The sequence below is a fragment of the Echinops telfairi genome, unplaced genomic scaffold, assembly GCF_000313985.2.
Source record: "Echinops telfairi isolate 266 unplaced genomic scaffold, ASM31398v2 ScPeMD7_9;HRSCAF=40, whole genome shotgun sequence".
NCBI classification, from domain to species: Eukaryota; Metazoa; Chordata; class Mammalia; order Afrosoricida; family Tenrecidae; genus Echinops; species Echinops telfairi.
Window position 1 is genome coordinate 71691245 of NW_022103906.1, and position 17521 is coordinate 71708765.

The 17521-nt window shown below is 37.0% G+C and overlaps 1 protein-coding gene and 1 non-coding gene across 3 annotated transcripts in view; both read right to left on the reverse strand.

Moving 5' to 3' along the window:
• The window catches only part of GALNTL6 (polypeptide N-acetylgalactosaminyltransferase like 6), a 1306147-nt gene that overhangs the window by 1157795 nt on the left and 130831 nt on the right, over positions 1–17521 (reverse strand). The window lies entirely within an intron of this gene.
• Positions 6141–6260, reverse strand: LOC115868370. The gene has a single exon (XR_004045545.1). It is a non-coding gene; the product is annotated as a small nucleolar RNA SNORA61 (small nucleolar RNA).

Here is a 17521-nt window from a genome sequence, read left to right on the forward strand (position 1 = left end):
GGGAAAAATGAGGACCTAATGCCGGGGGCTTAAGTGGAGAGGAAATGTTTTGAGAATGATGAGGGCAATGAATGTACAAATGCGCTTTGCACAATTGATGTATGTATGGATTGGGATGAGAGCTGTATGAGTCCCTAATAAAATGATTTAAAAATATATTAAACATAAAACGTTACAAACTCCTAAAAAAATCAATCAAAATTTATAGTTTAAGAGTGTTATGTCTCATATTTTGAATAGCACTAAAAATTCACTTCCCCATGCCTATGCCTTGGATATTATTCTATTTTAAATGTTTTGCTAAACTAACCTATAGAACATTATTGTTCCTCAATTTTAAATTTCTCCTTCATAAAGTTGATAATCAAATTTTGTCTCCTTGGATATTATTCTATAAATTATTTGTATATAGATTCTGTCCATTTGTTTTCATTGATTTCATTGAGCTTTATCTATTTTGATAATAGAGAGTAGTGACACAAATGTATTACTCCATTATTTTTCTTTGAACTTAGAAGTCACATTTTATTTGACCATTTTGCCTCAAATACTATGAAAGACATTGTCAGAAACAAAATATCTGAATTAGCAATGAGAAACCAAATTTCCACTGTGCTGATGATTATATTTTAAACTAGGGAGTAGACTGATGGGGAGAGGTTTAGTATTAGCGAGACTGACTTTTTCAATTAAAGAAAGAACAGAAGAATTAAAGCCACTCTGCAAAATTTCATTCTCTTGTGCTTTACTACTTTTTCTCTATTTTTTAAAGAACCATGCTGCGTGTATTTTGAAATTTATTTTTAATAATACATGTGGAATCACCAGGAATTCCTAGGAATATTATAAAGTATTTTAGTTTTTTATCCACATACCACCAGGTAAGGAGCTCGGTTGTATTATCAGGTAAGGTTGGGCTTGAAGCCACAGAGTCTGCGTTTCACACTCACCAGCTACTCCATGGAAGGAAGAAGAGAAGATTTGCTCCCATGCCCTTTCGAGCCTTACAGTTGGCATTCACCGAAGCTGCGTCGTAGTGATCCTTGTGCAACAGAACTAAACAGCACCGAGTCGGTGCAAATCGAACAAATGCTTCTGCCCATTGCTGTGCGTGACCCAGCATGCTTTCCTTTTCCAGGACTGGATTCTCTTGTAACATGTCCAAAGTGCATGAGACGAAGTCTCACCATTCTTGCTTCCTAGAAGCATTCTGACTGTACTTCTCCTGAGACCAATTTTTTGGGGGCAGTCCATGGTAATTTAAATATTCTTCACCAGCACCATAATTCACATACATTGATTCTTTTTCAGTTTTCCTTATCCATTGTCCAACTTTCAAAAAGCATACCAAATGATAAAAAATACCTATATAAAATACCAAAATATTAAAACTTGAAACCTCACAAAGATTTTAGATTACATATCTATAGATAAGATATTGTCAATTGGATTATTATTTGTAGTAGTTCATCATATAAATATGTATATAATTTAACACTTAACAATAGTTGATATAAAAAATAAGATAATTATTATATTTGTATTTATATACTATCAATGGATGGGAATTGACTATATATACCTAGTGCCAAGTAGTGGGAATTGACTATAGATATATAGCTATAGATATCCATATACACACAGACACACATATATAAACAGTCAGCATATCTATCAATCAATATAGATATACTTATATTTATTACATTATTATAGATTATATATCAGGGTATATTATAATCTGTCAGTATGAAACCACCAACAGTCTGAGAAACCTAGAAGGGCAGTTCTGCACTGGACTACAGAACCACTATGTGTTGTAATCAACTCAATAACGAAGTTTTTTTTTCATATGAGTCAATTTATACATAAAGCTTGTCTCACATACATTGGACCTATTGTTAAGAGAGACTGTAGCAGTTACAAAATCTACTGTCAAATTGAATGAAGGGGTGGAGTCTAGCCTATCAATCAGTTCATAGGCAATGAGGCCTGTCTGGGGGCAAGGCCTTCTCTTGAGGATTCTAGGATTCTTGTCTTCCTCCCTGTAGGTAGGGCACACTTTCTCCCTGTAAGACATTCCTGTTGACAAGCCACATGGAGGCATGCTGATGGAGCCAGAGCCCTGGAGCTGGAGGAGGAGCCTCGTGGAGACCCACACCAGTGCTGAGATGCTTCCATTGCCACTGGATCAACAAGCCTTTCCACTTACTGGCCTGTGACCTTCCTGCAATCGGCATCATTTGAATGTATTGCATGAATCTGAAGAGGAATTTATAGACTGGTATTGGACATATTGGCTCATATTGGACTTACGGACTTGATCTGGACTGGGCTGGAATGTTTTCTCAACATACAATTGATCTTTGATCTAACGTTCTTTCTTACACACATGAGTATCTATAAATTTGTTTCTTTAGTCAGCCCAGACTAACACAGAGACAAACCGAAACTCTGACTGCCATCCAATCTATTCTCATCCATAGGACCTGTATAGGACAGGTTAGAGCTGCCCCTGTGGGTTGCAGAGACTGTGCATCTTTACCGGAGCCGAAATCCTTGTCTTTCTTCCTTAAAGGGGCAAGTGATTTTGAACTGCTGACCTTGAAGCCAGCAGCTCAATGATAATCACTTTGACACCAGGATTCCCTAGAAGAGATCAGTCCCGAGAAAAAGTCATAATGATTTATAAAACAGATGGTCAGTGCAAAATTTTTCTCAATAAGATAGAGTGACATAGTGTCTGCAATAAAGGGCTCCAATATCACAATCGTCCAGACGGTGCAGGACCGGGAAATATTTTATTCCTTTGTACACAGGGCCACCATGAGTGCAGCCAACTTGATGGCCCCTCACAACTCAAGATGCCAAACTCACTGTTTTTGAGTCAATTGTGACCCATAGTGACTCTGCATCGCATCCTAGGACTGCCCTTGTTGGTTGCTGAGACCATAACTCTTTATGGGAATTGAAAGCCTTGTCTTACAGAGAGCAACTGGTAGTTTCAAACTGCTGACCTTAGGTTCACAGCCCGCAGGTCCCACCAGAGCTCCTACAACAATGTGTAACATAGCATGCAATTGAGGTCTGGGACAATCCTTCCTGATCCGGCACACTTATATTTCTGGGGTCAAGTTTATAGATAGGTATAATAATAAATGATATGCAAAAAGAGTACAAGTATTTCATGCCTGTTCATGCCAGGTTTTTAAAACTTTCATCTTTCGAGCTTTTTGGATTATGAAATTACATTTTCAGGACTGTGGCCTCCAGATATTTAGATCTACTCTGAGTTAATTCTTAACAATCAAATGCAACCAAGCAATCGTTAAAAATAATAAAACTTTAAAAATCAGGAAGATATGTAAAAGCACTAAAATATATAATAATCGGTATAAAAGTCATGATATGTGGACACTTGTCTCACAAGATAAACCAAGTTAATTCTCATATTTCCAAGAATTCTGTGTAGACAAAGAACTTAAAATAAAGACATTATGGCTAAACTAATATCTAAGGACTGTTACAGTCTGACTTTGTACGCGGCTGTTTCCCTGTAGAGTGGTATTTTCTTATACCCTATCTCATTAAGCATTTGATTCCTATAAAAAGCGATGCCTTGCAATGTTCCTGTTCATATTTCTATGAGCTCTATGGGAATTGCAATGGAAAGAGACTGCTGAGTGCTCCTGGAAAGATTTGCAGTCTCGGAAGCCCTAAGAAGCAGATGTGCTCTATCCTACTGGGTCATTATGAGTCAGAATCAACTGGATAGTAAAAGGAATGGGGCTTATGAAAATTACCATTTTGCCACTCCAAACTAGAAGACCGAGTAAGGTTTACCACATACGGTCTCCAACACGATGAATCTTCATGGAAGCAGACTACCACACTCTCTCTGAAAGAGCAGGTGGCGGGTAGAAAGTACTATGCGTTCAGTTCGTAGTTCGGCTCTCTAGCCCTGCATCACCAGTTCATCCAGGCAGATTTATTTCAAGCAAAATGTGTTTAAACATATCTCTGTGCTGAGTGGATGGCTGCAGATAAGTTCTATCAGTGATACACGCCTTTCCGACTTGTTGGGTGCTTTGAATTAAAAGGGGGTGGAGTCCAATCAAAACAATGGCACCCGAATAGGGGAAATAAGGGTCAGTTAAATTCATGCCAGAGGTCATTTCAGAAGGTTATGATTGGTTGTTGTTGTCTTCTGAAATCGGTTTTCCTGAAACACACAGGAGGAGAATGAAGATGAAGGCTCATTACAAAGAAGTTTTAAGAAAGCTGAAAACGGCACTGGTGTGAGAAAAAAAAAATCCAGGAAAAGTTGTGCTGGGGACATTTTTCACCCCATCCGGACAATTTGTTTGCTCATTCTTTGAGCAAGGGCTGTCCTGTGAAAAGTGGATGGGAAATCTTATCCCATCCACTTTACAGCCCTGCTATGGACGCTTCAGACCTCTTTATTTTCCAACATCTAAAGAGCATTTAAAAAGAGCAGTGTCACTTGAAGATGCCAAAACTTCTGTTGTGACAAGCAGAGAATAGAAGGGCAAAGAACTATTGGAGGAAAAGTTAGAGGGGTGGACAAATTGCCTTCAGAGATGTTGGAGGGCACGTCCAGAAATAACAGCTTCACATTTTAGTATGTTTAAGAAAGGTTTTTGTCATTTTGAAGCAATGTATTTTTTACTGTACTTCACATATACAATGTAAATCTATATGATCTTCTTTTTTCTATCTGGACCTTGACAATGAACACGAGGTAATTTCCTATTCTTCATTCAGTTATCTTATTGCCTAGAAGTTCTTTTTGGAAATTCTCCACACAGATGAGCTATGATTGTGTATTCAAACAAAACAAAATCTTGACAACTTCAAGCTTTTATCCAATTATTTTGATGTTGCCGATTGGTGCAGTTATAAAGATTTTGTTCTTCTTTATAGTCAATTGTAATCCACAGTGCAGGCTGAACTATTTGATTTTTATCACCAAATACTTCAAGTTCTCCTCACTTTCAGCAAGCAAGGTTGTATCATCTTTATATCGTTGCTTTTAATAAGCCTTCCTCCAGCCCAGATTCCACACTTTTCTTCATATAATCCAGTTCTCTGACAATATGCTCAGCATACAGATGAGTAAGTGGGATGAGAGGACATAACCCTGACTCAAACCTTTCCTGATCTTAAACTACGCAGTACTCTCTTATTCCGTTTGCACAACTGCCTCTTGACTCACAGACAAGTTCTGCATGAACCCCATGAAGTATTCTGGACATTTTCTCAAGGTTTTCTATAGTTTGTTAATATCTACACAAATGCCTTGGAATAGTCAATAACATACTTGTATCATTCTGGTATTCTATGCACTCGGTCAAGATCCATCTCATACTAGCAATAATATCCCTTGTTCCATGCCCTCTCCTGAATCCTGTCTGAATTTCTGGTAGTTCCCTGTAGGATACACCTGTGACTATTGTTGGATATTTTTCCGCAAAATTTTACTTGCATGTGATATTAATGATATTGTTCTAGAATTTGAGTGAGTCAGTTTTCTTTGGAATGGATACAAATGTAGATCTCTTCCAGTCAGTTGAACAAATAGCTGTCTTCCTTATTTCCTGGCATAGATGAGAAAGTACTTCCAATTCTTTATTGGCTTCTCAAAACATTTCAATTGGTGTTCTACCAATTCCTAGAGCCTTGGTTTTGACTAATGCTTTCAGTGCATTTTAATTTCTTCCTTCAGTACTGTTCTTTCTTGCTCATATGCTACCTCCTGTAATGGTGGCCTATCGACTAGTTCAGTGTGGTACAGTGACTGTGTGTACTCTCTCCATCTTCTTTTGATCCTTCTTGCATCATTCAATAACTTATCCATAGATTCTTTCAATATTGCAACTAGAGACTTGAATTGTTCTTCAGTTCTTTCAGTTTAAGATATGCTGAACACATTCTTCTATTTGGGTTTTCTACCTGTAGGTAGGTCTTGTTCATTTCATTATAATATTTGACCTTGTCTTCTGGAGCTGCCCTTTGATATTTTCTGCTCGGTGCTTCTGCTTCATTATTTCTTCTTTTTACATGCTTTACCTACTCTATGATTCCGAGTAAGGTTCAGACTCTTTTTTTTTTTTTTTTGACCCTGTTTGACACTAGTCCGAGCTCCAAGCGCACCGAGGGGCAGCTTCAATGTTTCCTTTCCTCCTTTGACGACCATCCAGACCAGTGTTTTGATAAGATGGGAAAGGGAACTGGAGGGTGGGGTTCAGATTCTTGACATTCACCTGGATATTTTCTTTCTTGTCTTTTTAATTATTTTTGCTTTATTCATGAATGATCTTGATAGACTCCTATAGCTCTTTAGACCTTCTGCTATTAGTGTTGAATGCAGTAAATAGGTTCATGAGATGTGCTCAAACTTCAGGTGGGATACTCAAGGTTGTATTAGAGCACTTGTGATCTTATTTCAACTGGGGAAGTCCATGTATAGTCACCTTTTTGTGTGATAGCAACTAGGTATTGGCTATTAATATATCATTGGTCTTGCAAAATTCTATCATGTGATTTCCAGTTTCATATATATCAGTATGGACATATTTTCCAATTACTGTTTCTTTGTCTTTGTTTTCAAATTTTTTCATTCTAGTCAGCAATAATTATCAATGCATCTTGATTGCATGTTTGATCGATTTCACAATGAAGTCCTTGGTAAAATTCTTCAGTTTCTTCATCACTAGTTTTGGCAGCTGGTGCATACAACCTTGAATAATAGTTTTATTGATTTTCTTGTAATGGATAGATATCATTGTTTCACAGACAGTATCATAATACAAGATTTACCTTGAAATGCTCTTTTTGGCAATGAAAATAAAGTCATTCACCTTCAGACTGTCATTCCCAGTGTAGTAATCCATATGGTTTTCTGATTCAAAATGGCCAATACCAGGTCATTTCAGCTCACTGATGCACTCCATTTGATTTTTAACCACTTCCAATTGTCCTAGGTTAATACTTCTTACATTTAAATTTTGATTAGATTTGATAGCTTTTTCCTCTCATTTTGTGTTGTGCCCCATCAACAAATGAAGGTCCTGACAGCTTATACCCACAGGCTTTACTCCATTCAGGTCCCCATGGTTGACTCTGCTTTCAGAAAGCAGCTCCTTCTCAGTCTTATTTTGAGTGCCTTAGAACCCATCCTCTGCCATCCTCTGGCACTCTCTCTGACAATGTTCTGCTTCCATTCATTAGGCCTTCGGTATCTGTGGTAGTTACATAATCTCATGTCAACTTGAGGGCATTAAGAGTGAAGAGGTAGAGTCTCGGCTGTCAATCAGGTCACAGGCTGATGCTGCCTCCTGGTGAGATGATGCCCTTTTTATGAGGATTCTGGTAACTTCCTCTCTTCCCTGAAGTTGGGCCACATTCTCTCTTTCTGCTTCACCTTCCTGTTGACAAGCCATGTGGAGCCATGCGGAGATCTGAGCCAGCCAAGAGGCAGAGTCCTGTGCCAGCACTGAGATGTTTCTACCGACATTGGATCCACAACACTTTTCATCCACCAGCCTATGATTTTCCTGCATTTGGCATCAGTGCATGTGCTGCATGAGTCCGATGAGGAATTTATGGACTAGTGTTGGACACATGGGCTAATATTGGGTTTATGGACTTGATCTGGACTGGGCTGGGATGTTTTCTCAATATACAATTGATCTTTGATATAAAGTTCTCTCTTACACACATATGAGTGTCTCTGGATTTGTGTCTCTAGTCAACCCAGTCTAACACAGTATCCAAAAATGTTTCAGTGTTATGCATATGGTTTTCATTGGCTACTTCCTGTGAAATGGGAAGCCAACCCCTTCATCATAGTCTGTTCTTAATCCGGATGATGTGCTGATCCTTGTGTACTTTGGGTGACCCTGTGACATACCTTCCAGCATCACAGCAGCTCATCAACAACTACAGTAAGACAGACAAATGGTTATTGTGATTAACCACTTAAACAATAAAAATTGTTTTATTGTTATCTATAAGATTTTAGTTAGATAATTTTTGGAATTAATTAACCAGGATCTTCATCCTAGTCCAGATTACTATAGATGCTCTGCTGAAACTTGTACACAAAGTATTTTCCCAAAAATAATATATAGTTCTGCTTAGAAAAGTGTGATTAATTTTTCATCAAGTCAGCTTCCACTCATGGTGAGCCCATGTACAGCAAAACTAAATCCTTTCTAGACCTGTACTACCTTCATGATCCTTAGTATGCTCCAATCCATTGTTGCAGCCACTGTAACTATTAGACACTTGTTTACCTGCACTATTATTATTATTCACTGCTGTGAGTTATCCCCTATTTTTGGCAAACCAGGTACAATGGAAGGAAAAGTTACCTTGATCTGTACCATTTTCATGTTCTTTGTGGATCAGATCATTGTGATTCATAGGGATTTCAGAGGCTGATTTTTTCAGAATTAGGTTACCACGCTTTACGTCCTAGTCCATCTTAAAAAGAGGACTATGTTGAAACCTATTCAGCACCCTATGAATACAAATCCCACAAATAACCAACAATAAATTCCGACACATGAAGCACATCAGCTGAAAACTGAAACGGGATCTCCTGCATGGAAGTTGGGGATTCTAAAAATGAAGCACTTATGTCCCCTCTCCAATGACAACATTTTTATCTCCTGCATATCGGACACTATGTTATTGTAATCTATAAGATTTTAATTAGATAATTTTTGGAATGAATTAGCCAGGATCTTCGTCCTAGTCCGGATTAGTGTAGATGCTCTGTTGAAACCATGGGTGATTCTGTTGCTATTTCAAATACCAGTGGACTACCTTTCAGCATCAGAGCTACATGCAAATCATCCTAATACGACACATTGGCAGGTAGTAGAGACAATTTGTTTCTGAAAACTTGAAAAAAAGCATTTCTTAAAAGAATTAATATCATTAACTAGCTAAAATTTTGCATTGCAAGTTAATCTGAATTCTATTTATCCCTTAAATAAATGTATTGTATTAGATAAAAGATAAAAGAATAGGTTCCTATTGAAAATGACAATCTATATACAAATATAGATTGTCATTTTACAAGTATAGCTAATACATTTTACAAGTATAGCTAATACTATCTATCCAAAATTGGTTCCATAAGGAAGGGTACTGAATTGAAACTATAGCTGAAAATGACTTGTACATTGTACGGACACATGAAAATAAGTCCCTGAATAGCCTTCTGTTTCATGGACCTGAATCGATTTGCATCTCTCTAGACTTAGTCAAAGGAAGAAAGCAAATATACTCAGGATGAGGGAACCCAATTTAACATGAGTAAAATGAAAAAATATATAAAGCCAACGTTATGGATCAAGTTCTTTTGTTAGCAAGTTGAATGGAAGCCTTTTAGCTCCTTTCAGGAACATGCACACACATTGAAACAGCATCAATTTAACTGACAGCTAATTCACTGATTTCCATTAGATGAATACCCACACTATGATTTGCAATGAGAATTAGATATGTCTCACAGCCAGTAATATCTGATTCTAAAAGCTATAATGGGTAAAGGAAAATCCTTTCCCACAAAATATTGACCTCCACAGTTAAATGAGTTGTCATAATTATTGATTAGTTACACTTCTTCAACCACTGAAGAGTTCACCTCATACCAGTTGAGGATAAAATTTATTTTTATGGATAGAATACTTCAAATGTGCTCTATGGACCTTTTACCACTTGATAATAAATTGTCAATACACAATTATTTATTGAAATAAATATATGACTATTTTCTTTGGTCTAATTTCCAATTCTCTCTCATATATTCACCAATAATATAAACTATACTAAGACACTCAACTTAAATCTGAAATATCAAGAAAAAATAATAGGCCAAATGTAACTTTTGGTCCCAAGGTACATTACAAAAAAAAATCAAGGATTTATACCTAACTCTCTCAAATATAATACCCTATATGCTATTTGGTCTATATTGACAATTTTGATTATAATATACTGGCATATTAGATTCTTTTTATGTTCATATTTCACTATCTTTTACTTAGTACAGCTCTATAAGAGTCTTCAACTTGATTAACTTGAATTCTTCTATTTGTTTTACTCAGATTTAGCTTCAGTATTCATAATAGTTGAGTTTATTGTGTCAACTTGGCCAATAGGAACATGTGGGCAGAAATAAATCAGTCACAGTTTGATTGGAGGGCAAAGAGATAAATGGCTCTGCTACGCCCACCCCTTTCTCTGTTTCTCTCTGGTGATCAGACTAGCTTGTTGCTGCTTAGCTAGTTCTCTACCTCAAACTGTGTGCTATGCTACCTTTGGGTCAAGTCAACCTGTGGATCCTGTCTCTAGATCTTGAAGATCCTTTGTGACATGCTTTGCCACATGGCTGGAGCATACATAGCTTGAATTTGAGGCTGGTAGATCCTGTTACCTTGCTTTTCTGAGTTTGCTATTCCATCCAGGCCTGATTTGCTAAGCTCCAGTGCTACTGACTATTGCTGACCCACCTTGCTGTTTGCTGCCTGCCTGCAGATGCTGTTTTGCTTGAAGGAAGACTCCTCTGTCTGATTCCTTGACCTTGGGCCAAAGTGCCCTCGTGAGTTGAAGGACTTTCAGTATATTGACTGTTCCACAAAAATTTGTTGAACTGAGTCATCTGTACAGCTGTATGAACTAATTAGCTGTTATAATCTTCCTTGCTGTATAAAGCTACCCATATACATATATGTGTCCATATATATAAAGTGTCCTAGTTTTGTTTCTCTAGAGAACCCTCCCTAACACATTATTTTTTTAAATATTTTTGTGACATTTAAAATAAAAGTGAAACTATAATAAAGCAGAGAAAAATTATATCAATGGTTTCTTCCACACTCTTCTCAAACTCAGAGACTCATTCAGGGAAGCGAGAGAGTTTTAGTTCCTTATCTTCCCATTCACTCATCATTGCAATGTGGGTGTTCTGCGATATTTTAGCGGATCCTCTGTATTCCATACAGTTCCTGCATATGCTTTATTAACCGCCTACAAATACCTAAGTTTTTGTAACTTGTTTGAAAGGAATATTTCTTTCAGCTGCATATCACAATTTTTACTTGTTGGTCTTTGGATATTTTATTAATTTATGCATATGCCCCTTTTAAGTATTTATTTCGTTGAAGTCTTTTAGGTATCTGAGTGTAGATGAGAGTATCTTCAGTTTTCTAGATCAATAATTATGTTGTTATTATTAGGTGCCATCAATTGGGATCTTACTTACAGCAACTCTATGCAAAAAAGAAACACTGCCTGGCCCTGGGCCAACCTACAAATTCTTATTTTTGAGCCCATTGTTGCAATCTCCGCATCAATCCATCTGGTCTAGATAATCATCCTGCTGTTAGCAAGTAAAAATATTTACTACCTTTCTAGTGTTTTTAACCCTTCTTTGGCTTCATTTTGTTTTCTTTACATAAGATAGGCAATTACCCATCAATGCGTGTTGAACAGAAGCTCCGTAATCAGTGACGTCATTTCAACAGCTCCTGTAACTGTTGCCTTAAAGATTTCAGAAGGTAAAATTGATCATGTCTAGTTAGTCTTCTTCTTTTCTTAATTTCCCAAGTTTATGTTATGTACATCAAATTTTAAATCTAAATTTATAGATATGATTTCTCCTGTAAACATTTACCTTTGTACGGCTGTTTTTTGTTCTGGTTTGTATCATAATTGCATTCCATCTTTGTACTTATTTTTAATCCATGTACATAGTTGAAATTACTGTTGAGTTCTCCTTTTTCTTTTTACTAAACTCTATGATACAGGATGGAATCCTTGTAGTACGTCCAGTTTGCTAACCAACAAATCAGCGGCTGAAACCCACCAGGAGCTCTGGAGGAGAAAGAAGAGACAGCCTGCATTTGAAAAGATCTACAAAGCCTCAGAAACCATAGGAAGGGGCATGACGGGCCCAAACCACCTCCGTAGCAATGAGTTTTCATTTTGATGTGACATCGCTTTCGTGTTTGAATTAATTACAGATGGTGTGTTGGGTAGCTTTCTCTTTTCCTCCCTTTATGATAAGCCATAAATGTCAGACTAATGAACTGATTAAGAATACACTCTGAAAACCTCTGTGTAAGTCAAACTCCTGGTTCTGGCTCATATTAGCTGTGTGACTGGGCTAATTATTTAACTTCTCTAATGTACAGTGGTTTTTTGTTGTTACTATTTTTACTTACTCCCCCCCCCACCACCATTTGTAATATGAAAACACCGAGTGAATCAATATTCATGACTACTTGAAGTATTAAATTAGCTAATATTTGAGTAAAGCATCTGGATATAATATATATTTAATAAATTTTAAAACAAGTATTGGTCAGTAAAGCATTTGAAGATTATGAAAGTAAGACGAATAAGGTCTGAAAATACATTTAAATTCTACTATATATTATGAAAAATAAAAAATTAAGCTAAAACAAAATTTCTCTTTATTTCCATGACTCATCAATTTCTCTACATGGCGGGTAGTAGCCTCAGGTCAAATGTCTACAGATTCTAAAAAGAATAATTTCTTGTGATTCAAAATTCAGGAGGAGGATATTTCTGAAAGCAAACAGACTAGCTGAGAGGCAATTAATTGCTTAATATGGTCCTTCCAGTCATGGTTCTTTGTTGTATATTGTAAATTCTACTGTCTATACATATGTTTAAAATCCCATATTTTGGGGGAAATTTTGTTATGCTAATAGAATCGGAGTAAGGAATTGATGGAATACCAATTGAAATGTTTCAACAAGTTGATGAGGCACCGGGAGCACTCACTCTTTTATGTCAGGAAATTGGAAGACAGCTACTTGGCACACTGACGGGAAGAGATCAATTTTGGGCACCTATGCCGAAGAAAGGTGACCCAGCTGAAAGTATAGAATAATATCACTGATATCACCTACAAGTAAAATTTTACTGAAGATCATCAAACAACAGTTGCTGTATTACATTGACACAGAGCTGCCTGAGGTGTAGGCTAGATTCCTAAGAGGAGGTGGAAGAAGGCATGTAATTGCTGATGTCAGATAGACCTGGTTTGAAAACAGAGAATACATCAGATATGTTAACTTGTGTGTCATTGACTATGTCAGTGCATTTAACTGTGTAGACCATAACAAACTACAGATAACCTTGACAAGTATGTGGAATTTTGTGCAAATGAAAAAAGGGAACGTTGCATAGTTTAAAATCAAGAAAGATGTGCAACAGGGTTGAATCCTCTCATCATACTAGTTAAATCTACATGCCAAGCAAATCATCACAGAAGCTGGCTTATGTTAAGAATGTGGCATCAGGATGAGGGGAACACTTATAACAAACTTTGATATGCACATGATATAGCCTTGCTTTCTGAAAGTCAGGAGGACTTGAAGCACTTGCTGATGAAGATAAAGGATTGTAGCCTTCAGTATGGATTACAACTCAATGTAAAGACCAAAATCCTCACAACTGGACCAATAGATAACATCATGATAAGTGGGGGAAAGGTTGACCTTGTCAAGGATTTTGTCTTGTTTGGATCCACAATCAATGCTCAGGGAAGCATCAGTAAGTGATCAAAAGATAAATTGATCTAGCTAATTCTGTTGCACAAGATCTCTGTAAGCTTGGTAAAGTAGAGCCTCAAGGAAAAAGAGAAAGGCCCTCAAGGAGTTGGATTGACACTGGCAGCAACAATGGGTTTAAGCAGAGCACTAATAGTGAAGAACGAGCAGGGCTGAGCAGTGTCTTGTTGTTCTATCCATAGGGTGACCACAGGTCGGAACCAACCCAATGACACCTAACAACAACAATAACAACAACAAAGAGAGACCTATTTTTAGTCTCTTCTAGAGGGTCTGACTCAAGTGCTACCATTTGTGTCCTTCTGCAGAAGGTAAAATAGCACAACTCCATCCTTGGGTATCAGGAGTGATCAGGCCCTTGGGAAGTTCTTTACCACTCAGGCTTGGTGAAGTAGAGGGGCGGTGATAAAGAGGAAGGCCTTCATCAAGATGGAGTGACCCAGTGGCTCAAATGTAAGAACGATTATGAAGAAGGGACCGAACTGGTGGGGTTTTGTTCCGTTGTAGAAAGGATATTTGTGGGTGGGAACCAATTTGATGGCACAGAGTAACACCAAGAGGACATGAGGCAATACACTAAGAGGTGGAGGTGATCGACATCAGGCAAAATAGAGTGGTATAGCATTTGAGAAAGTTAGACATTTGGGCCAACTTTAATTATCACCTCATTGGAAACAGTCTTTAAAATTTTATTAATTTTCACCGTTTATTGATATATAATTCATATATCATATATTTCAATAGTTGAAACATAGTTTTAAATTATGTACTCATCACCACTATTTTAGAACAGTTCATTCTTTCTTGTACCTGTTATTATTAGCACCCCCCACCTCTTCTGCAATAATCCAAGAAACTATTAATCCAGGTACTGTTTCAATAGATTTACCTATTCTGGGTTTCATATAAAAGAAAAAAATAAACACAAAAACAAGAAACAAAAGCCTACTGACAATAACAAAATAAAACAAGGATAAACCTCCACTGAGAAAATCGACAAAAAATAATTATTATTAGAACCGATTTAAAAAGGGTCAAAAGGGAGAATAAAGGATAAGGTGCTACATTTTAATCACATCTGTGTACGTCCGCTTTCCAAAGCACTCTGTCTGATAGTAAGGCTATTCCTATTCCCACTCAGTGACCAGAGCGTATTCACCATCCACTAAGTCCACACAGGGGCACCGCAAATGGACTCTGGGCTTTCAGTGTCATCCACAGTCTACTGCCAACGGGGTGCTCAGAATTTAAGCTGTAATACCATTCTCACTGGGACTCACACTCATTCATCGTCACCAAGTCCATTGTGACACACAGGGACAGAGTAGAAACCGACCCTATGGGTTTCCAAGACTGTAAATTGTTGTGGGAGCAGATAGCCTCCTGGAGAGCAGTTGGTGTGTTGGAACTTCTGACTTCAGGGTTTAAAGCCCAACATGTAACCCACCATGCCAAGAGGGCAACTTCTTTCTTATTTCTAAAAGACATTTTTTGCACTAGCACAATAAGAATGTTCAAGTATTATGAATGAAAAACAAAATTGTTTTTACTGTTATGTACATATTTATTATACTTTCCTAAGTAGAAAATATTCTTATGTCATAAAATTAAGTCAATTATATATATTTATCCCATTTATTCTCAACTAATAGAGCAACATAAAATAAATATTGGCTAAAGTGATGGAAAATTAATTGTCACTGCATCTTGGTATTTATCAACTTTATTGATATCTCTAAAAATTCAACTGCTAAAAGAGTAATATAAAGCAGTAAGTCAAATATATATACATTTATTCATTTAAAAAGTTAGGTAAAAATATATAAAGTCTGATATATTTAAGAACTAACATATAACTAAATAATAACTTTTAAAAGCATCCATGCAACTTTCAAAACGTTTCCCCAGATATTTATAGCAACCTCATTTGAATTAAACTATTATGTATACGTCAATATTTTACATGTAAATCAATGAGATTATTTATCAATATAAAAATTTCATTATACTATTTGCTTACATCTAAATTCATTTTTCTTCATTTGGATTTTTATTTAACAGAAATTAAAGGCGATAATAATATCCCTTCATTGTAAAGTAGTTTTGAACCAATGTACACTTTTGGATCATTTCCATATTCAATTAGTTTTACATTAATTTTTTCTAAACATCTCATGGTATAATAATTTTATGGCCTCTTCGGATGAGCAGTTTTGAAATTATTTACAAGTGTCAAATTTTCAGTTTAGAAAATTAATCAATCCTTCTAATGTTACCTTGTCTGAAGAAAGATTAAACACAAGTGATATGTCTATTCAATGTATGAAATTGTATGCATAACATTATAAAGCCTGCCATGAGCTATATTCCTATTATATTTGATATTTAACAGTAATTATAGCTACTATGTCTGCTCTAGCAATTTGAAAGCAGGGAATAAATATTTTCATCATATTTTTAATTTGAATCAGAACTGTTGGTTTATAGATGATAGAATTATCTGCAAGAGTAACAAAACCACCTATAAAATTAAATATAAAATATACATATATAGATATATTCCTTTTCTATTTAATGTCTTTCCTCAAAATAAATAACTCATTTCAGAATAATGGATGGCAAAATGTGTTCAAAAAAGTTTCAGCACGTTTTCAAGTTTTATCATTGGGCTATAGTCCATTAATACTCCTAGTTCCCTAGTTGAGGTATGGTATGTCTGCACTCTCTGTCTGTGGATAGAACCTCCTATTGAAGAGTGTTTTCTACCACAATACAGGGCAGGGCTGTTGCTGTCAGGGGCTGTCGAGCTGGTTCCCACTCACAGCTGCCCTGTGACCGGTCGTGCACCACCCTCACCATTGTTCTCCTGGCTGAGCCCATAGTTGCAGCCACTAGAGCCGTACACTGCATGCGATATGGAGCCTGGTGGTGTAGCGGTTACAAATTGGACTGCTGACTGCAAGGTCAAGCCGTGACAAACCATGGTCCCCCATAGGGAAAATGACAAGGGCTTTCTACCACCGTGAAGAGTTACAGTCTCAGAGGTGGTGATTTTTAAAATATTATATAGCATATTTTAAAAATCAAAATGCACTCGAGTTCTAATACAGTGTGTTTTTTGTGGCAAAACTCAGATAGCTTGTAAATGGAGTATGAATAATTATCTTTAAAAGTGTGGCAGTGAAGGAAAGTTGACTGAAAGCAATGACGTCATTATGATTAAATTTAGGGGACAAACTTTTGTAAAAATTAAACCCATTGCAGGGTTTCCGGTAAGCCAACTCCCCAAAGAGCCTCAAGCATGTGATAAACGATGAGAAGTTGTTTAAAAGACATTCTTCAGAGTGATCTTTCCCAACAATGCAGAAGGTTGGTTTATTTGAAAGTGAATCAATCCCAAGGTCATTTCCTGTCATGCAGGACTGTTACACCCTGTGTATGTGGGCAGATTATTTCATTAGTGGCCCAATGCACAATTCAGGAGTGGAGATCTCACCAGTCCCCTCTTGCCATTGTTCTGCTACCCCGCCCAAGGATTGACAACCCCCAAAGCACTGAAAATCCCCTTTGGGGATATGCTTGTTGCCCGTATGGGAGTGGGCAAGAATGAGCCATTGTGTTGAGAAGATGGGCTGGGACTAGCCATGGTGCATCCAAAGCCAATGCCAAGCACATGTTCCTGCCTCTCAGCTGTGGCCCCTGCTGGGTGCTCGAAGATGACATTTGAATACCTATTAAAATAGAACGCCTATGTATGTCCCTAGTATTGTGTTTGTTTGTTTTTTTCAAATCAAGAGGGCTATTAACTCTTGTGAGCCACGATAGTTTCTGGGTCAGACCATGAACAGGCAACCAAGAACCTACCCTGAGAAGACAGGGAGTAA